Below are 22,636 nucleotides of genomic sequence, written 5' to 3'. Positions count from 1 at the left end.
ATGAGTAGGCAATCTGGCCCGTCAAGCCTGCTCCATAATTCAGTAAGATCACGGCTGATCTGGCCATGGTCTCATCTCCACCTACCTGCCTTTTCCCCATAACCCTTAATTCCTCTATTTTATGCAAAAAAAATAGCCTAAAGGGATCAGTTTAGTTTGGCATTTTAATTACTAGTCTAATTTGTTCAGTACAGCACGATAGACAGAAGGGCCTATTCCTACGCTGTGCAATTCTACATTCTAAATTGTCCTAGTAATCCCTGTCCTTGCTGTGGATTAAGAAAAAGGAAGCATGGTCATCAGTTTGAATCTTGCTAGCCTCCTTCTGCTCCCCACACCTTTTTGTTCTGGCATCTTGCCCCTTCCTTTTCAGTCCTGAAAAAGGGTCTCGGCCCAAAACTCCATCTCTGGATTCATTTACCTAGGTGCTGCCTACCTGCTGAGATCCTCCAGCAGTTTGTGTTCATTGCTCTGGATTTCCAGCATCTGCAGACTTTCTTGTGTTTATGATTTGCTGCTCGTCTGCAAGGTCTCTTTGAGGGACGCCTACCCTGAAGAAGTTTAAATCTTCTCTTCAACAGGAGTTCAGTAAGGACCTCTCTCATTGCTCCCACTCTGTGATCTCTGCTGCCTTGCATCTCTTCGAACATGCATTCACCCAGACCCACTACCACAGCCAGATATCTTACCTGGGAGTTACCCTATCAGGTTCCTTCTCCTGCAGCTCTTGACTTTTCCCACCCTCCTGGCTTCATCCATTATTTTCCAGCCAGCCTCCTTCCCCTCCCCTCTCCTTTTCGTTCTGGCATCTTCCCCCTTCCTTCTCAGTCCTGAAGAAGGGTCTCAGCCCAAAACATCGAGTCTCTATTCATTACCATAGTTGCTGCCTGACCTGCTGAGTTGCTCCAGCATTTTGTGTGGAATGCCTTTTATTGCCCTGACTCCCATAGGTGCTAAACCCAACACACCGGTGGAGTGTGAAGTCAGCACTTCACCAGCTGTTCATTAAAGTACAGCAGAGTCAGTTCTCATGAATCTATATCAACTTGGAATAGAAAAGAAAGAATCATGTTCCTGGAAATTTTCCTTTGATTTTTAAATTGTGCATCGAAGCCAGTGACAAATGTTCAAGAGACATCAGTTTGGTTTTAACATGGCACAGCAGAATTTAATTTCACTCCTTGTGATCTATTGATCAAAGCAAGTGTTATTTTGAAAAGACCTTTTGCTTGAGGCCTACTGTTATACTCGATGTCACGAGTTATCGTACAGCCAATGGGAAGGAAGATGGAAATGTCTCTGTAAGATTTGCCCCCTTTGAAGTGTCCACATTGCTTCGCATCCTCCCGCAGATATTGCAAATGCTATTGATTCCGTGCTGTTCGGTATTGTTGTGTGCAATGACGCTTGTACGAGACCGAAGATCAACTTCAAAGAGTCAATTCCCTTTGAAATTGCATTTGAGGTCCCTGTGGATCAGAACAGCTTGCTCGGATTAACCTGTCTTAATATCATGCAATCTTGCCTTTAATTAGCAATGTACATTCCATTAAGTGATCTCCAATTCTAACTAAGCTGATTTATTATAAATCGAGTTCATCAAAGGAATAAAACACTGAAGCAAAGGGAAAACAAGTGTAGGTGACAGGCGTAGAACTTAATGATGAAGGGGAAAAATGATTCCATAACATTGCCTGCTGTTCCAGAGTTCTTCACAAGTTATGAGCTACCCTTTTGAAATGCATTCGCTGTTCTAGGAGATTCAGACGCCAATTTATGCACAGCAAGGTCCCACAAACATTTGTGTGCTACACTAAACAAACTGCTGGAGGAACTCAGTGGGTCAGACAGCATCTGTGGAGGGAGATGGACACAGTCAATGTTCTATCATTTCATTCTATGGAGTCTCTTGTTGCGTGGATGTCTGTGAAGAGTATGATTTTCAGATTGGATTCTGTATACTTTCTCTGATATTAAAGGAACCTACATCTAAAAGAAATGTTTTGTCCGAGAGCCTTCATCTGGACAGAAAGGAGTAGAGGAGAGATGTGAATATTGAGGGAAAGAGGTGGAACAAGAGCTGGCAAGTGATAGGTGGACCCAGACAAGGAGGGGTAATAGTGGAACTGGAAACAATGCTGATAGGTGGAGGCAACTAAGGGCTACAGATGATAAGAAAGGGACACGGAACCAAACAAGGGGATTGAGGAGGGCAGATAGGAGTGTAAGGGAGGGGAGTGGGTAGTGAGTTGGTGGAGTGAATGGAAGAGGGGATAGGACAGGGTGTTGGCAGCAGGGGTGAGGAATGGTGGATGGGTGGTGTTAAGTGTCTGTAGGAGGAACTGAGTAGCCAAATCCAAGTTGTGTCATTCACCTGCACAACACAAAACAAAAAGAAATGTTGCTCCAGACCAAGGTGCATAACACGGACATATAACTGACACACAACACATAGAGTAATATCGCCACAGATAAGTTAACAAATAATAAAATATATTCCAGAATATAGAGGAGAGAGAAAGGGGCAGCAGTGTGGTAATGGCCCAGTCATGTGTAGGAAACTACGTGAGCAGATCAAGTTGGCTCTGGGTTAGATTCTGATAATGGTTTATTTAAGGTATGTATTTCCATAAGAAATATTCAGTCACAAATTGGCCCCAGTGGTGCATCAGTGGTTCTATTAAAGCTTTTTACAAAGGCTTGAGATCTCCTGCTGTTGCTTAGGCCAGTTTACAGCCTGGCATTATTTGAAGAAGGACAAAATAATAATAATAATAATAATAATAATAATAATAATAATAATAATAATAATAATAATAATAATAATAATCACTTTATTGATCCTGAGTGGGAAATTATTTTGTTACAGTAGTAACATTTAAAAGCATACTTAGCAATAATAATAAATATTATAATATTAACGAATAATAACATACAGACTAATAATATATGCAATAATAATTTACCAATATGCAATAATGTGCAATAGTAATGTATGAAATAATAGAACAGAGACTATTGTACTATTGTACATATGATGTGGGTTCTCCTGTCGCACAGACGAATGCAGAGACTTCTCAGGCTCCTAAGCAGTTGCACATGTGAAGCTGGGTCTCCCTTAAGTAGAGGCAAGGTCTCAAGTCTCTAATTGAGGCTGAGAAACGATGAGCAAATAAATCATTGAAGAATTGCCAGCACAAGGATCGCACCTTTCTAAGTTTCAAATAATCTTTCCAAAGTTAACAAAGAATGACCTTGATTCTATTGCACTCTTGTCTACATCCTGAGTGGGTTTCATTGAAAACTCAGTGGTTAAACAGGATCAGTACTTGTCATCAGTGAAAAGTCATTGACACCCCTCTGGGTTCCCAGTGACATGACCGTGTATGGATCTAGTGGTCTTTGAGTGTATATGTCTATGCTAATCATAAAGCTCAAGGCAGAATTCAACCAGTGTTCTCTTGATAGTCATATTGAACCTTGGGGTGTGTTTGATCAAATTCTTTTAGGTAGTAGACAAAAGAAACTATGCTATGCAATCGAACATCTGAAAGTCTTGGAAATTATGAATTTGGAATTTTCCAGGACTGTGGTGAGTATAGCTCACACAGAATAATAAACTGAGAAGTAAATAACTTAATGGGATTTATCTGAGTGGGTTTCCAGATTTGGGTAGAGATCTACAAGTCCTAGAGAAACACATCTCACAAGAGCCTGTGCAATCTAGTCTATGGTAATCCCCCTCGTGTTTCAGCATGTATGACTCTTGGCCTAAGCACCCAAATATTGCTGCTCAGCACTGGAGCTGGTACAAGCAAGTCCAGAATTCCCACATCATGCTGTAAATCCCAGTAAAAGGGTATAGACACATGGTGCAGTGCGATCTAATGCCAAGGCTAGCAAGTTTACCTGTGTATGTTACACACGTCATGTGTTACAATTTACACACGTGTATAATTTCTGGACGCTGCCTGGATCAGAAAATATGCCTAATGAGGATAGGTTGAGCAAGCTATGGCTTTTCCCTTTGGAGTGAAGGAGGATGTGATGGCATGACAGTGGTGTCCAGTGGTTATACTTCCATTAGGAGTTTGAAGAGATGTCAACAAATACATTCAAGAACTTCCATAGATGTACCATGGAGAGCATTCTGACAGGCTACATCACTGTCTGAAATGGGGGAAGGGGGTGATAGGGGGCTACTGCACAGGATCGAAAGAAGCTGCAGAGTTGTAAATTTAGTCGGCTCCATCTTGGGTACTAGCCTACAAAGTACCCAGGACATCTTCAAGGAGCAGTGTCTCAGAAAGGCAGTGTCCATTATTAAGGACCCCCAGCACCCAGGGAATGCCCTTTTCTCACTGTTACCATCAGGAAGGAGGTACAGAAGCCTGAAGGCAACCACTCAGCGATTCAGGAACAGCTTCTTCTCCTCTGCCATCCAATTCCTAAATGGACATTGAATCCTTGAACACTACCTCACTTTTTTAATATATATTATTTCTGTTTTTTGTATCGCTTTTAATCTATTCAATATACATATACTGTAATTGATTTATTTATTATTATTTTATTTTGTTTTTTATTATTATGCAATGCAATATTATGTATTGCATTGAACTGCTGCTGCTAAGGTAACAAATTTCACATCACATGCTGGTGATAATAAACCTGATTCTGATTCTGAGATGATAAGGGGTGTTGACAGAGTGGACAGCCAGCAGCTTATTAGCAAGGCAAAAGCAGATTATTTGACAGAGCATAATTTTAAGGTGATTGAAGGAAAATATAGAGGAGATGTCAGAGATAGTATTTTTACACACAGAGTGGTTGGTGCAGGGAACCTGCAGTCAGGTGTAGTAGTGGAGGCAGATATATTAGAGACATTTAAAAGTTACTTAGATAGGCATATGGATGAAAATAAAATGGAGGACTATGTGGGAGGGAAGAGATTAGATTGATCTTGTAATGTGATGGTTTTGGCTTCCCTGTCCACAAGACCTAACCCAGGCAACCTGTTCATATTCTATACCTTCACAGTATGGTCCAGGTCAATTTTGACCTGGCCCAAGAATCCCCCTCATAAGAAGTGACTATACTAAATTTTGAACCACAGATCTATATAGAATGTATAAATAACCTATCTGACATTAATAAATGTGTTATTAATCCTTAATTAATGTTTCAAAGATCTAAAATCCATTTCAATAGATACGGGTTAAATTTGACCCAGAACAGCCTCAATGTACAAAAATTTGAAGCACCTGCACAAAAGTATAAAATTTTAAAATATTTTCATTTTTGCGCATTTTGGGTCGCTTTGGGAAAAGTCATCAAATTTTGACTAAAAAAAATGGCATTTAGGGTGTTTTTACTGCTGTCAAATGTCAAAATGGGTCAAATTTGACCCGAACAGTATGTAAGGGCTAAACTCAAAAGCAGATCTGAAGCGTTGTCTGATATAAGTATCTACAAGTACTCTCACTATAGGGAGTTTATATTGTGTCCACCTACTCTTCTAGGACTAGCTTATTTCAACACAAGATCTATAACTTTGAAAAACTTCTATAGATGTGTGGTGGAGAGCATATTGATTGGCTGCATCACAAACTACGATGGAAACACCAATGCCCTTGAATGGAAAATCCTACAAAAAGTATTGTATATGGCTCAGTCCGTTGTGGGCAAAGCCCTCTCCTCCATTGAGCACACCTACACAAACCATTGTTGCAGGAAAGCAGCATCCATCTTCGGGGACTCTACCACTCAGGTCATGTTCTCTTCTCGCTACTGCCATTGGGAAGAAAATACAGGAGCAGGAAGACAAAGACCACCAGGTTCAGGAACAGTTATTACCTCTCATCCATCAGGCTCCTGAACCAAAGGGGATAACTTCAGTCAACTTCACTTGTCCCATCATTGAAATGTTCTCACAGCCTATAGAACACACACAGAATGCTGGAAGAACTCAGAAGGCCAGGCAGCATCTACGAAAAAGAGTGACGGTTGAAACCGGGAGTGGGGAGGCATGGGGTGAAGTAAAGATCTGGTAAGTTCATTGGTGAAAAGGATACAGGGTTGGAGAAAGGGGAATCTGATTGGGGATCAGAAGGCCATGGAAGAAAGAAAAAGGGAGGGGAGCACCAGAATGATGCAACGGGCAGGTAAGGAGATAGGTGAGAGAGGGAAAGGAGATGGGGAATAGAGAAGGAGGGGTAGGCATTACCGGAAGTTCAAGAAATCGATGTTCATGCCATCAGGTTAGAAGCTACTCAGATGGAATATAAGGTGTTGCTTTTCCAACCTGAGTGTGGCCTCATTGCAACAGTAGAGAAGGCCATATATGGACATGTTGGAATAAGAACAGGAAGCGGAATTAAAATGGGTGGCCACTGGGAAATCCCGCATTTTCTAGCAGTTGGAGTATAGGTGCTCATCGAAGCTGTCTCCAATTCTACGCCAGCTCTCACCAATATACAAGAGGCCACACCGGGATCACCAGATACAATAGATGACCCTTACAGACTCACAGGTGAAGTGTCGCCTAGCCTGGAAGAGCTGTTTGGGGCTCTGAATGGTAGTGAAGAAGAAGGTGTAGGGGCAGGTGTAGCACTTGTTCCAATTGCGAGGATAGGTACCAGAAGGGAGATCTGTAGAGAGGGGTGAATGGACAAGGGAGTTGCAGAGGGAGCATTCCCTGTGGAATGCTGAAAGTGGGTGGGGGGAAGAGAAAATGTGCTTGGTGGTGGGATCCCATTGGAGATGGCTGAAGTTACCAAGAATTATGTGTTGGACACGAAGACTGGTGGGGTGGTTGGTAAGGACAAGAGGAACCCAATCTCTGGTAGGGTGACGGGAGAATGAGGTGAGAGGAAACATGCATGAAATGGACGCCATGCAGTTGAGGACAGCACTGATGGTGGAGGAAGGGAAGACCCTTTCTTTGAAGATGAAGGGTATCTCCTTCGTTCTGGAATGAAAAGCCTCATTCTCAGAGCAGATGCAGCAGGGGTGGAGGAATTGAGAGAAGGAGATAGTATTTTTACAAGTATCAGTGTGGGAGGATGTATAATCCAGGCAGATGTGAGACTCAGCGAGTTTGTAATAGATGTCAGTGGAAAAGCTGTCTCCAGAGATAGAGACATAGAGCTCAAGAAAGGGGAGGGTGGTGTATATTTGACGGCGGGGTGGAGGTTGGAGGAAAGTTGATGATGTCGGCAAACACGGCATGGGTGCAGGAAACAGTACCAATGCAGTCGTCAATGTAGCGAAGGAAAAGTTGGGGAGTGACACCAGTGTAGGCTTGCAATATAGCTGGGACCCATGAGAGTACCCATGGCTACACCTTTTGTTTGAAGGAAGTGAGAGGAGCCAAAGGAGATACTATTGAGAGTGTGGACAAGCTCCACTGGAGGAGAGTGCTGGTGGAGGGGAACTTGTTGGGTCTGTTGTCCAGAAAGAAATGGAGAGCTTTGAGGTCTTCCTGGTGGGAGATACTGGTGAAGCCTTCACTGGACATCCATAGTGAAAATAAGATGCTCGGAGCTAAGGAACTTGAAATCTTTGAAAAGATCCAAAGCATGTGAAGTACCACAGATGTAGGTAGGAAGGGACTGAACTGAGTCAAGGTTTGCAGATATAAGTTCAGCGGGGCAGGAACAAGATGAAGCAATTGGTCTACCTAGACAGTCGGGTTTGTGGATCATGGGTAGGAGGTAGAAACAGGAGGTATAGGGTGAGGGAAATGTGAGTCTGGTGGCAGTGTATATGTGATCCCCAGATGGTGTGGGAGACATTGGCATGGTACTCAGTGGGATCCTGTTCGAGGGGTAAACAGGAGGAGGTGACTGACAGTTGTCGTTGGACCTCAGCAAGGTAAAGGTCAGGTGGCCAGAGTACTACAATACCATACTTATCTCCAGGTTTAATGGTGAGTTTAGGATTAGTGCAGAGAGAGTGGAGAGCAGCGCATTTGGAAGGAGTGAGGTTGGAATTGGAGAGAGGGATGGTGAAGTCGAGATGGTTGATGTCTCATTGGCAGTTGACAATGAAAAGATCCAGAGCAGGCAGAAGACCAGAGAGGGGTGTCCAGGAAGAGGAAGAGCGTTGAAGACAGGGGAAGGGGTCATAGGTGCGGGGTGAGAGTCCTTGCCAAAGAAGAGAGCACAGAGTCGGAGACGGTGGAAGGAGAGCTCTGCGCCATGGTGGGCGCGGAACTCACTGAGATGTGAATGCAGAGGGACAAAGGTAAGGCCCTTACTGAAGACAGAATGTTCTGCCTCAGAGAGGGAATGGTCAGAGGAGATGGTGAAGACCCAGCATGGACGAGGGCTGTAATCGAAGGACGGAAGTGAGTGGGTAGTGTCAGAGGCGAGCGGATGGTTGGGGCGTTCAGGGAGGGTATAGTGAGAGGAAGGTGGAGTCTCCAAGGGCCCGAGAGCTGGCAGTGGAACCCGAGGGACACTCTCTGAGTGTTTTCCTGCGTTCTACAGAGATCACTCCCTACGCGATTGGCAGACAGTTTTGCCGAGCACCTATGCTCCATCTGCCAAAAAAGTGGGATCTCCCAGTGGCCACCCATGTTAATTCCACTTCCCATTCCAATTCCGCCATGTCCATCTATGGCCTCCTCTACTGATGCGATGAGGCCACACTCAGGTTGGAAGAGCAACACCTTATATTCCATCTGGGTAGCCTCCAACCTGACGGCATGAACATCGATTTCTCGAGTTTCTGGTAATGCCCCACCTCCTTTTCTATTCCCCATGCCTTTTTCCTCTCTCAACTTGCCTCCTTGCCCGCCCATTGCATCCTTCTGGTGCTCCTCCCCCTTTTTTCTTTCTTCCATAACTTCTGTCCTCTCCAGCCCTATATCTCTTTCACCAATCAACTTCCCAGCACTTTACTTCACCCCTCCTCCACCTCCCCCCCCCCGCAGTTTTACCTATCACCTTGTGCTTCTTCCTCCCCTTACCTCACCTTCTAACTCTGATTCCTCATCTTTTCTCCATCCTGCTGAAGGGTCTCGGCCTGTAATGTCAACAGTATTCTTTTTCCATAGATACTGTCTGTCCTGACGAGTTCCTCCAGTATTTTGTGTGTGTTGCTTGGTTTCTAGCATCTACAGATTTTCTTTTGTTTGTGATTGGATATCAACCTATAGACTCACTTTCAAGGACTCTTCATCTCATGTTCTTGATATGTATTGCTTATTTATTTATTATTATCATTCTATTTTATTATTGCAGTTTATTGTCTTTTGCACACTGGTTCTAAGCCGTCGGTGTGGTCTTTCATTGGTTCTATTGTGGTTATTGGATTTATTGAGTATGTCCACAGGAAAATGAATCTCAGGGTTGAATATGGTGACCTGTATGTACTTTGATAATAAAATTACTTTAAACTTTGAAATTCCCTGTATGTCTTCTGCAATGAAGTTTAGTTATGAATACTCACTGCTTGAGTGGTGGGTTCCCTCTCTACCAATGGGGAGATATTTCCAGCTAACTAAGTAGTTTCAACACTGTTATTTTATTTTTAATGATACACCTTTGGACAAGTAGGTCTTAATGCATATTTAACACTCACAAAGGATTTCTAATTTGCAAAAGATTACAGAATTACAAAAAGATTTACAAATTACAAAGGATTTGCAAGCACAGGTATAAATCTTACAATGAGTTGCAAATAAATGAGTCATCCTTTGCAGAAACGAAAGGTCAAGGAATGTATTCTAGTTCTTCTTTCTGTCACCCAATCTTTCTGTCCTTGTCATTTCTAACAATGCTTCTGATATTTATATTAATCTTTATTAGATGACAACATCTCTTTGTGATGATTCCAGATACCTTTCCCGGGACAAAATAATTCACACAGATGGTCTTAAAGGATTCTGGCAACGGAGATCCCAAACATCCACAATTTAAGTTGTGAGGATGACCTAATGTCTTAAGTTATAACTATGTTAGATGTGCTAAGTGACCTAACCACTCTTTCTTCTGCTTGGCTAATGAAGACCAAGTCTCTTGGTCATTTTGCTTTGCAAAGCTGTGCTTCCAACTTCAAACTGATTACTGTTTACAATTTAAGAACTGGGAGTTGGTTCCTGCTTACTACAAAAAGCTGAGCAAAGAATATTTGTTAAAAGTTTCACTTTATCACCAGCAATTCAGATCCTTTGGAAAGGTCATGCAGCTGTGCTAGAAAGCTGAGTTCAGCAATAAGCCTCTCGGGTCCTGGAAAGTGAATATCTATCACATGAGTAAGTTTAAAGATCATGGGCCAAAAGACCTGTACTGTGTTGTCCTGTTCCATGTTCTATTTTCTATGTGTGCTGAAGAATGGGAGAAACTTAATGAGGTCAAGGAAGCTAACTTAATTAGCAAAATTGAGACCAATCAAATCACACACATTTCCTTCCCTCCATCATCTGTTTACATGACATCCCTTGAAAGATCACCCACACTTCCAACGTCCATTTTCTCCATTATTAGTACAACATAGCTGCTGTGGGTTATTAGTCAGAGCTGTGCCAACTGCATCTTCCAAGCCAGTGTTCTTCACCACTGAGAAGGCCAAGGGCAGCCAGTGATGGTTCCTCTTTATTTCACACAGAATCATTTTTTTTCCAGAGTAGATGTGACAAGTACTAGAAGACATGCATTTTAGCTGAGGTAGGGAGAAGTTTTCTTCCACGCAAGGTGCGGTAGTCACCTGGAACAGAGAGACGGGTTGGTGGTGGAAGCAGATACAACAGAGGTGGTTAGGTAGATGAATACACAGGGAATGAATGGTTATGGATCGTGGACAGGTACAAGAGATTTAGTTCAATTCGGAATTCTGTTCAGTGCAGACATTGTGAGTCAAAAGACCTTTGCTGTGCTGTGTACAATGTTTTATTTTCTAAGTTACCATTTGGAGGTGGATATTGATTTAATGTCACTGGGTCTATAACCTGGAATTTCCTGTATGAGAGAACACCTCTGTGTTTGCTATTTTTGATACTTAATAAGTGCTAGTTATAATGATACTTTATCACTGAACTCAAATATCTCGAAGGCACGACTGCACTCTTGAGTTATAGTATAGGATCAGGCCCTTCAGCCCACTGATTCCATCCCAACCATTAAGCACCCATTCAAATCCAGTTTCATTCTCCCAATATTACCACCTCCAGATTCTAACACTCATTTCCATTCTAGATACAATTCGAAGTAGCCAAATGAAAGTGCTAAAATGCACACCACAGCATTTTAAGGAAATCCATGCAAAGTATTAACTCCCCACAGGCACCAGAAGTCAGAATTGGAAACAGGTCACTGGAGATATGAGATAGCAACTTTACAAGCTGCTTCACTGTGCCTCTTTAATCTCACCTGCCCCGCCAGACCACTTACTGTCTCCTTTTGCATCTTGTTAATTCCTTCTAACAGTCTAAGTACTTTGCTGGTTGTGTCCAGGGGATATTTGCTCATTTGACACAAGCTGGCCTCATAATTGAAACCCTTCAGTCAGTATCCTGCACACAAAATGCTGGAGAAACTTAACAAATCAGGCAGCATTTACGGAGAGGAATTAACAGTCGACATGTCAGACTGAGTCCCTTAGCCCCATGATAGTGTGATCATTAGCGCAATGCTTTTCAACACTGGCAATCACTGATTAGTTTTCAACTTGGACCGCTGAGTGTAAGGAATTTGCACGCTCTCTCCACAATTGTGTGGGTTTCCTCCCATATTCCAAAGATGTACAATGAGGGTAGGGTTAGTGCATTGGGGGGAATGCTATGTTGGCTTTGGTAGTGTGGCAACACTTGCTGAGTGCCCACAGCACAGTGCTCAGACTACATTGGCCATTGGCGGAAATGACGAGTTTCATTGTATTTTGATATTTCAGTATGTATATGACAAATAAATCCATTATGAATCTTTATCTGTTTATTTCCCTCCACCAAAACATTGACAGTTTGCTCCCCCTCTGTAGACGCTGATTGACCTGCCGTGCGTTTGCTCAAGATTTCCAGCATCTGCAGAATCTCTTGTGTTCTACCTTTAGCCAGTTTCATTCAAATCACTTTACCCACATTATTTTAACCAAGGTTAGCCATCACAATACCTGAGGGAAATGAAACAGAGTTAATGTTTCAGGTCTCTTCCCACAGATGCTACCTGAACTGTAGGTGTTTCCAGGATTTTCTGTTTTGGCATCGAAGTTCCAGAACTTTTTTTTCTACTGTATTTTCATGAGACTCCTCACCCTTTTTCTGATGGACAATGTCATCCATCTGTTAAATATATGAACCACTTTGAACCTTGCATTTTTCACTGGGAGATCCTCCAGACTTTAGCTGTCCTCCAGGAGATAGGGAAATATGCCCTGGAGAGACTGAGACAATATCTTGCCTGCTTTCAGAATCAGATTCAGGTTTTATTATCAGTGACATCTGTCATGAAATTTGGTGTTTCGTGGCAGCAGTACAGTGCAAGACATAAAAATTACTCTAAGTTACAAATAAATAAACAGTCCAAAAGACAAATAACAAGGTAGTGTTCAATGATTCATAAGTCATTCAGAAATCTGATGGCAGAAAGGAAGAAGTTATTTTTAAAACTTGAGTGTGGGTCTTCAGACTCCGTTATATAATCATCTATGGTGGTAAAGCAAAGAGGACATGCCCTGGATGACAAAGATCTTTAATAATGGATGCTGCTTTCCTAAGGTACCACCTCTTGAAGATGTTCTTGGTGGTAGGGAGGGTTCTGCCCGTGATGGACTGAGTCTACAAACTCCGCAGCCTCTTGTATTTTTGTTCAATGGAAAGTCCATTCCAGAAGACCGTTCAGAATGCTGTCCATCAACTATCTGTAGAAATTTGCAAGGGCCTTGGGTGACATAACAAATCTCCAAGAACTTGTAATGAATTAGAGCAGCTGGCATGTCTTCATTGTGTTTTTCTGCTTTTCTCATGTTATTTTATGAAATAGAAAGAGGCTGTTCAACCCTTTGAGATTATGCTGTCTTTCTGAGTAATTCTGTCAATGTTTTTCCATTCCCTCTTGCACTCAGTGGCCACTTTATTATGAAATACCCCCTGTATTTCATAAAGTGGCCACCTGGATGGTAGTCATTCAAGACTTTCAGTTGGCCCTTCTTGGGGACTGGGACCACACATGATGTTTTCCACACAGGCGGGACCCTTTCAAGGCTGAGGCGCAGATTGAAAATGCACTAGAGAACTCCACACAGCTGCTCAACACTCTCCCTCAGGACCTTGGGGTTCACACCATCCAATCCCAATATTTTGCCATGTCTGAGTGAGGGTTGGGGTAGATGAAGATCGAGACTTTAGCAGTTGGTATATGGAGATGTGGATGGTAGATGCAGGGGAAGGAGGGTATGTGGGCAGTGGCAGCCTCCGTTGTTCATCCACGTGTTGAATTGGAGGAGGGAGGTGAGAAGTGGAGAGGTGTTGGCGCTGAGGGAGCATTGAGTGCCTTGGCACCTGGACTGGTGTACTGAGGGGGGGTGTGAACAGGAGGGCAATTGTCAAGCCTATTAAAGAATTGGTCTAATTTATTAGCCCATTCATGGCTGCATTCTGACACTCTGCAGCTAGCCTGATTGAAGCCAGTGATGTTCTTCATGCCTCTCCACACCTCTTGCGTACTACTCTTGTTTTCCAGCTCTCCCTTGTATTCATCTGTAGCCATCTTGAGCTTATCCTTTAGCTCTCTCTGCACATGTTTCAATTCCTCCCTGCCCGTGATCTAAAGGCTTTCTTCTTGTGGTTGAGCAGAGCCTTTAGATCACTGGTGACCCATGGTTTGTTGGGGAAGCAGCGAACAGTCCTTGATGGTACTGCAGTGTTCACTCAGAAGTTGCTGTAGCCAGTGATGCGATCAGTAAGCAAATCGGTGGTAAATATTTGTACCTCAGGTTGAGGCATTTGATGTCGCGGTTTTCGCTGAGCTTGGCAATTAGCTTGCCGATGTTTCATCACCAATCGAGGTGATGTTTTTCTCTGGGAGTGTTCGCACTTATATACCACCCCCCCCCCCCCCCCCCACCCGTTCACTTGCCTCGGTCCTAGTTGGGTACTTCCTTCAGTTGAATTTTGAATTTCATTGGCTCTTAGGGGTCCTGAAATGAATGGCCATGACACCTCTGCTAGCTAATTGCCAAGCTGGGCGAGCACAGCAGCCTCAAACTCTATGGTTCTATTTCACACCCTTGACTGAGGCAACAACGACTGAACAACTTGCTGACAAGAGTGTCTCAGCACTAACGCCTCTCTGCCACTGTTCCTGCCCACGTCCCCGCATTTCCTCCAAGCTGCACCCACAGGAAGTGCCAAATCTGTGAAATGGAGAGGAAGTCGAGAACACTTCTACCTGCAATCCTTATTTTTAGAACAATTGCCTCATTCTTCTGCGCTCCCGTTCCACTTCTGAAGTCGACCCTAGAGAGAATGTTTTATCCTGTGGATATTCAAGTTCCTTTGTTGACATTATTCTGAGGAATAAAGAGATGTTTTAGGTACATTAATTTCTAATGCTGCATGTTGTGCTAACCGTATGTTGGACGTATTTTTCAAGCACTGCTTAAAATGCATATTATTTCGAGTTTCTCAGGCAACCAGCCAGAGGGATCTTAGCAGCGTAGAAGTCCAGAGAGAAGCATAAGCTAATATTAGGCAATACTTCACCTGCAAATCTGCTGGTGTCGTCTGCTCCCACTGGGGCCTCCTCTACATTGGTGAGACCTGCCGTGAATTGGGGGACTGCTTCGTCAAGCACCTCCGCTCCATCCGCCAAAAGCAGAACTTCCTGGTGGCCAAACATTTGATTTCCAATTCCCAGTCCCATTCTGACATGTTAATCCAAGGCCCCCTCATGTTCTTGTATTGCGTCTGGGTAACTTCCAATCTGATGGCATGAATATCGATTATTCCATCCAGTAAAATAAATATTCCCTACCCCTCCCCTCTTCCACTATTCCTCACTCTGGCCTTTTACCTCTTCTCAACTGTCTATCTCTTCCCCCCGGACTGCCCACCCAGCTCCTTCCCTTCCTTTTGTGTTCCACTCTTTTCTCCTATCCAATTCCTTCCTCTCCAGCCCATTACCTTTCCCACCCACTTGGCTTCACCCATCAACTTCTAACTATTCTCCTTCCTTTCCCTTCATCTTTTCATTCTGGGGTCTTCTCCCTTCCTTTTCAGTCCTGAAGAAGGGTCTTGGCCTAAAATGTCGACTATTTATTCATTTGATGCTGCCTGATCTGCTGAGTTTCTCCTACATTTTGTGTGTGTTGCTTTGGATTTCCAGCATCTGCAGACTTTCTTGTGTCTATGATATGCTAATATTGCCACCAGTTAACCAACATTTTATTTGCGTGGTTGGATCAGTGGAAGAGGATGCTTGGAAACAACCACACACTGGGTGGCAGGGTGGGGACATGTCTCTACCAAAGAAGGTGTCAGGCGCTCCTTCCCTCTGCTAGCCTGCAGGTCACCCATGGGCAAGGTGTAGTACCTGCTTAGCCCCCCTATCAGGGTCATGTGAAACCATGGGAGCAGGTGGTGGATGGTCATATGGGCAGCTGGTACAAATCACAAGTCCTGGATACGTGACCACTGACGCCAGGCATATTGATAATGGCTGGGGGTCATCCATCTTGTAAAGACACTGCCCAGAAGAAGGCAATGGCAAACCACTTCTGTAGAAAAATTTGCCAAGACCAATCATGGTCATGGAAAGACCATAATGAACAGACAATAGATGAACTAATTGGGGTAAACATGGGCATGGTGAGCCAAAGGTGTGTATGACTCTGTACCTGTGCACTTTTCCATATTGGTTTGAGTTCCAAATTAGTATGGTATTTACACAGAATCACGTCTCCTGAATTAGTCTATCTTACAGGCCAGATATTATAAACTCATAGAGACATACTGCATGAAAATGGATTCTTTGGTCCGTGCCGAACAAGATTCCCAACAAGCTAGTCCTATTTACCCAATTCTATCCATGTACCTTTCCCAGTACATTCTAGTTCTTGGTTTCCCAGCAGTGGGAAAGAATTCCCCACATTCAGCCTATCTATGCCCCTCTTCCCCGTACTAATGTGCAATGATTCTACTTTACATGGTCATGCCTATCTCAACCCAGTGTATTTTACCCTCCACCAACATTACTCAAATAGCTGGGTCGAGGTTGTCTTGAGTGGGCTCAGCTGCTGCACTCACTGCTCTAAAATTACCCAGTAAGGGCAAGGCAGTCCTGCAGTGAGGGAGAAAAATGAAAAACACGATGTCAGGGATATACAGTACTGTGCAAAAGCCTTTGGCACATATGTACAGTATATATATCTATGGTGCTTAAGACTTTTGCACAGTATTGTATTTAACAACATGGAATGAAGAGCAGATTTGTAAATCTGGCGGGAGTAAAGGATGTTGAGAATGGCTGCAGAAGGGGGTGTGGGATAGGTAGTAGAGAAGGAGTGCCAGACGCACCCAGCCCTGAGACACCAGGCAAGGCCATTTGATTCCAAACAACTGGTTTATTGATCGTTACAGAATATCTCTCTGGTGCTTCAAACACCCTCCCTTCTCCTTTGCCCTTTTCCCAACCAGGACTCCCCTCTTCCTGACCCCTTCCCACTCTCAGTCCACAATAGAGACACATATCAGAATCAGGTTTATCATCACTCACATATGCCATGAAATTTGTTGTTTTTTTTTGTGTGGCAATAGTATAGTGCAACATATAAAATTACTACAGTACTGTGCATACCCTATGTATGTATGTATGTGTGTATATATATAAATTCAAACAACCTTTGTCTGCCTGGAGATCTTTAACCAACACCAAAGCCATACAGCCCTCCTGCTTCATCAGCTTTCAACCATACTCAATGTCTCTGACAAAGGGAAGTATTGAAAATTATGGAAAAAAAACTTAAAACGTTAAAACATGTTTTATTCATTTTTAAAAACTTTATTTTCAATCAGTGCTATCACTGGCGCAATTAGTAGAGATCTTGTTATTTTTTATTACTTATTATAAAAAATAACAGATTGTAACAGGCTCTTTTGGCCTAGCGAGGCTGCACTGTCCAATTATACCCAAGTAACCATTTAATCTGCGAAGCTGTATACTTTTGAATGTAGGAAGAAACTCAAGCATTTGAAGGAAACCCACGTGGTCACAGTGAAAACATATAAACTGTATAAACTCCTTACCGAGAGTGGTGGAATTGAACCGAGGTTGCTGATGCTGTACATCAAGATTCAAGATTCATCTTTGACACATGTACCTTGAAGCATGCAGCAAAATACTTTGTTCATGTTAACAACCAACACATAAGAAAGAGCAGCAGGAGTAGGCCATCTGTCCATCAAGCCTGATCTGTCATTCAGTAAGATCACCCTTACCTGAACTGGTCAAGGACTCATCTCCACCTGCCTGCCTTTTCCCCATAACCCTTAATTCCCCTACTGTGGAAAAAATCTATCCAACCTTGTCTTAAATATATTTACTGAGGTAGCCGCCACTGCTGCATTGGGCAGAGAATTTCACAGATTCACCACTCTCTTGGAAAAACAGTTCCTCCTCATCTCTGTCCTAAATCCACACCCTCGAATCTTGAGGCTATGTGCCCTAGTTCTAGTAAACTGGAAGCTGTGAGGATCAGCTGAGAAGATCATCCTCCCGCCATTACAGACACTTAACACTACACGCTGCATCCGCAAAGCAAACAGCATTATGAAGGACCCCACGCACCCCTCATACAAACTCTTCTCCCTCCTGCCATCTGGGAAAAGGCACCGAAGCATTCGGGCTCTCAGGACCAGACTATGTAACAGTTTCTTCCCCTAAGCCATCAGACTCCTCAATACCCAGAGTCTGGACTGACACCAACTTACTGCCCTCTACTGTGCCTATTGTCTTGTTTATTATTTATTGTAACGCCTACACTGTTTTGTGCACTTTATGCAGTCCTGGGTAGGTCTGCAGTCTAACGTAGTTTCTTTTTTCTGTGTTGTTTTTACGTAGTTCAGTGTAGTTTTTGTACTGTTTCATGTAGCACCATGGTCCTGAAAAATGTCTCGTTTTTACTGTGTGCTGAACGAGCAGTTATGATCGAAATTACAATAAAAAGTGACTTGACTTGATATGCTGGGTGCAGCCTCCAGATGTTGCCACACATACCCACTCTGCTCAGCAGATGAACGCAGAACACAGCAAAACACTGATCCATCCATGCACATACAGAGTCTTCTAACCCTACGACAGGCCTTCGGCCTCCAGCCGACTTGGGCCTGCAGACACTGGGCTTCAACTTCCCAGTGTTACGCTAACTGCTACACAACTACACTGGCCTCTGAGCTGTTGTGTTGCAGCTCCAGCATCCTAGATTTGATCCTGACCTCTGGTGTTCCCTGTGTGGATCTGGGATTTGAGGTGACGGGAAAATGAATCAGAGGTGACAGGCAGGAAGGTTCTTGGTGCAACGAGTTTTGTGAGAACAGCAAGGGAAGCAGGGTCAATGGAGTAATGACCAGAAGAGAACCGGATAACCAGGTGGAATCACACAGCATGAAAGCAGGCCATCAAATCCACACTAACCCTACTTTTATTCTACCCATATTCCCCAGCACACAGCTTAACCTACTAACCTGCAAACTGGGGCGGCACTGTAGCGTAGTGGTTACAGTACCAGTAAACTGGGTTCAATTCCTGCTGCTGCCGGTAAGAAGTTTGTACGTTCTCCCCGTGACCACATGGGTTTCCTCAGGGCGCTCCGGTTTCCTCCCACAGTCCAAAGACGTACCAGTCAGTAGATTAATTGGTTGCTGTGAATTGTCCCGTGACAAGGCTAGGATTAAATCGGGGGATTGCCGTGCAGCCAAGGGCTAAAAGGGCTTCTGCTGAGCTGTATCTCAACAAAAGCAAATAAGTAAAGCAACAGGAAACTGGATCATCCAAAGAAAGCTCATGCGGATGGAAGGAGAAAATACAAACTATATAAGCATATACCATATATACCATATAAGCAACGTCAGAGGTCTGGTGCGAGCTCTGACCAGGCAGCAGCTGTACTAGTGACATCTCTAACAGGTAAGTAGTTCTGTCAATGTATTGACACTGAAGTGAATGTTCTCACTCTGTGCTGTACCAGACCATAATTCCATAAAAATCTGAGAATTGGTCATAACTTTCTTTGCACCTGCATCATTGTAATGGAAACCGAGAATGTTTGAAATACTGAGCAGGCCAGGCATCAGATTCAATTCAATTCAAGTTTAATTTTCATTCAGCCATACATGAATACTCATGAATACAACCAAACAATACAGCAATACTCTGGGGCCAAAGTGCAAATCACAATACCAGCAGTCACACACAGCACAAAGCACAGATAGCGCGTATAAGATCGCAAACAGATAAAGATATCAGTAAGATACAGCCAAGCAATAAAACAGTCCAAACGCAAGTCATTGAATGCCACAGAATTCTGAAGGCAACCACGATAGAGCTTGTCTTCTGCCGAGCGATCACTGGGGGGACAGCGTCAACTCCAGCCCAGACACAGCACCGGTGAAGCACACTGGCTCAGGCACCTCTCTCCTGCCAGCTGTTATCAGGTGACACTGCTGCTTGAGGCCTACTCCTCGCAAATACAAAATAGCAAGCACATGTAGAATATCAGTAAAATACAATCACACTATATATATGGGGAGAAATTACGAAAGATCGTTGACCTAATATGTCAAGTCTTTTTCTTTCTCTCTTTCTAGTACAATGAGCCAGATCAAAGCCAAGACAGCCACCTTGCTGGTTCCTTGCCCCACAGTGAAGGAAGACCGGTGACAAGGTGAGAGGCCAGGATACACTCCCACAGATGAAACATCAATTGATGCCTTGACAGTCAGCACCGGATCATTTAGTGCAGCTTTGAAGAGATGCCCCTCCTGAACCATCGCGAGCTTTTACCCAACCAAGCAGAGCTTTTAATGAGCCCTGGTTTTGGCTCAAGGCCTAGAGAGAGCTGAGCAAAGTTAAACAGAGTGCCAGCAAGCAAGATCCTTCCAGGCACTCATTAATCACTCATTCACAAAGTGTATTATGACTACACTTTGCAGAAGATGCAGAAATATTCAATGAAATTACCTACAACCATCCATCACTCATCAGCTCTCTGCTCACTGTCCTGGCCGCTGGTCAATGAACACCATGATTTTCAAATTCTATCGTTTTTCTGTATTTGCACAGTTTGTCTTCTTTTGCAGATTGGTTGTTTGTCAGTTTTTGCTCGCAAGAAAATCAATCTCAGGATAGTATGTGGCGAGATATACATAACTTTGATAATGAATTTACTTTGATGATTTTATTTTATTTAGGGATACAGCGTGGAACAGACCCTTACAGCCCAATGAGCCTCACCGCCCAGCAGCATAGAACATAGAAACGTACAGCACATTTCAGCTGCCGACCATGCCACCCCTCAGCCTCCTGCGCTCCAGAAAGAGGCATTTAAGAAACTCTCAGATAGGCACATGCACGTTTGTGAGCAGAGGGGAGGGTCAAACCCAGTTCTCTGGGGTTGGGAGGCAGCAGCTCTATCCACTTTACCACTGTGCCCCCCAACCAGTTAATCCTAGCCTGATCACAGGACAACTTACAATGACCTACCAGCCGGTATATATTTGGTCTGTGGGAGGAAACCCCTACGAGTTCTTACCCAACTTTGTTGAGCCTTTTCACAAGTTTCTGTTTCAATGTTAAACGGAACTGAACTCAGCTCTGTGATGAACTGCGGTTGTGGCCACCTCCAGCTGCAGCCACGCCTGGTTTCGCATCTGTGGCCTCATGACGTTTCCTCGGCTCTGCAACCAGCTGAGGGTGCAGCCTCCTCCAGCTCCAGTAATGCCTGGCTTCGGGTCTTTGTAAGCTATTTGCCTACTTTTATTGTTTGCATGATTCTTTTTCCCCCCTCTGCGCACTGGATGTTTGACGGTCTTTTTTAACGGGCTCTTTTGCAGCTTCTTTGTTTTGTGGCTGCCTGTGAGGAGACAAATCTCAAGGTTCTGTACTTTCAAAATAAATGTACTTTGAACTTTGAACATCCCAGAATCTCAGTTGCGGCAACCACGATCTCCTCCATCCCAACAATCCTCCAAGATCAGTACAATGTGTCTGGATTCAGCCACCCATGCATAACCAATTTTAACCCCCTCCCAGCTCACAGCTACCAATAAGGCAGGCTCCACAACTGACTTCCTAAGCCTTTCAAATTCTCCAGAACTCCTTCTTCTCTTGTTGGTGCCTCTTAAAGTCTGCATTGATACCTCATCATTTGATTAAATGCTGTTATTATTTGATTCTTCCAAACTACCTTGGTGTTTTTCTATATATGCACTTCTTCCAATGAATGAGTTAGCCTATTTCTTAGTTTTGCTTCCTATTAAGTGTTGGAGCTTACTCATTGTTAATCAAATTCTTCTTTTTTAGGAGTGTTACGGATTCAGCAACGGTAAATATATAAGTGAGGCAGGGCTTTTTTAGTAACAAATAAAACATTTGTTAAACACTGAAAAACAAACCCCCAAAAAGTAAACAAACGACTAACGCAACCGGAAAATCAGCTGCTGTGCGGCAGCTTAAACAGTTCTTAAAGCGATGTTGCGAAAACAGTTCTTCAAAGTAGTACTGCGAAAGTTCAAAATGCATACAGTCCATTAAAGGAGAGACTTTTTTTAAAACATTTTTTTATTAGTTTTTCAAAACATTTTACAAATTAAAAACCCCAAATCCCAATGAGGAACTAGATAGCTACCAAAACAAGTAGCTAGCTCTACCAAAAAAATTAACACAAATACAACTTCCAGATCTGTGTCATTGACAACAGTTCCGTATAAATACTATAGCAAATAGTAACTAGTTTATGCACTAGAAAACATAACTACAGATTAGAACACCTTCTGCAGAAATATAAAACTTAATACAGAGAAAATTGGAAGAAAACCAAAACTAACCTACCCGCGAAAAATTATAGAAGAATAAAGTAAGAGAAAGGGAAAAAAAAGGTAAAAAAAAAAGGAGAGGAAGGGGAAAATTATAAATTCAAGACGAGTATTTATCAACCATTTACTGAGAGGAGAGAAAAAAAATCAGAGATTAGAAAAAAGGGGTGAAGAAAGGAAAAAAAGATAAGATAAATAAATATAAAAAAAGGGAAAAATAAATCAGCAATTAAACTGTGAACCAACAAACAAGGAGGCCTTCACTAAAGACTTCAAACCTCCAAAACAAGTTAGAGTCAGTTGTAAAACTCTGTAGATAAGGTTATACAAGAGTAAAAATAGATTACACACACACCAAATCCCGGGAGAGATTGTCAACAGCCCTTAGAATTTCAATGAATAATGTCTGAGTGATTCAAGTGAAGTCTGAGTCCAGAAAAAGTAGTTTTACTACGAGGAGTACTTATCTACCATTTTAGGAGGTCCGATCAGATTCCGAAGATGACTGGATAACCGGAAGACTTGCCACAAATGCTTCAGCTTCCTTCACCGACCTGAACCACTTGTATTTTCCAGTATTAAGCTTGATTCATAGATCAGCAGGAT

Source organism: Hemitrygon akajei, chromosome 1 (assembly GCF_048418815.1).
Source record: "Hemitrygon akajei chromosome 1, sHemAka1.3, whole genome shotgun sequence".
NCBI classification, from domain to species: domain Eukaryota; kingdom Metazoa; phylum Chordata; class Chondrichthyes; order Myliobatiformes; family Dasyatidae; genus Hemitrygon; species Hemitrygon akajei.
Note: the sequence above shows the minus strand (reverse complement) of the source record.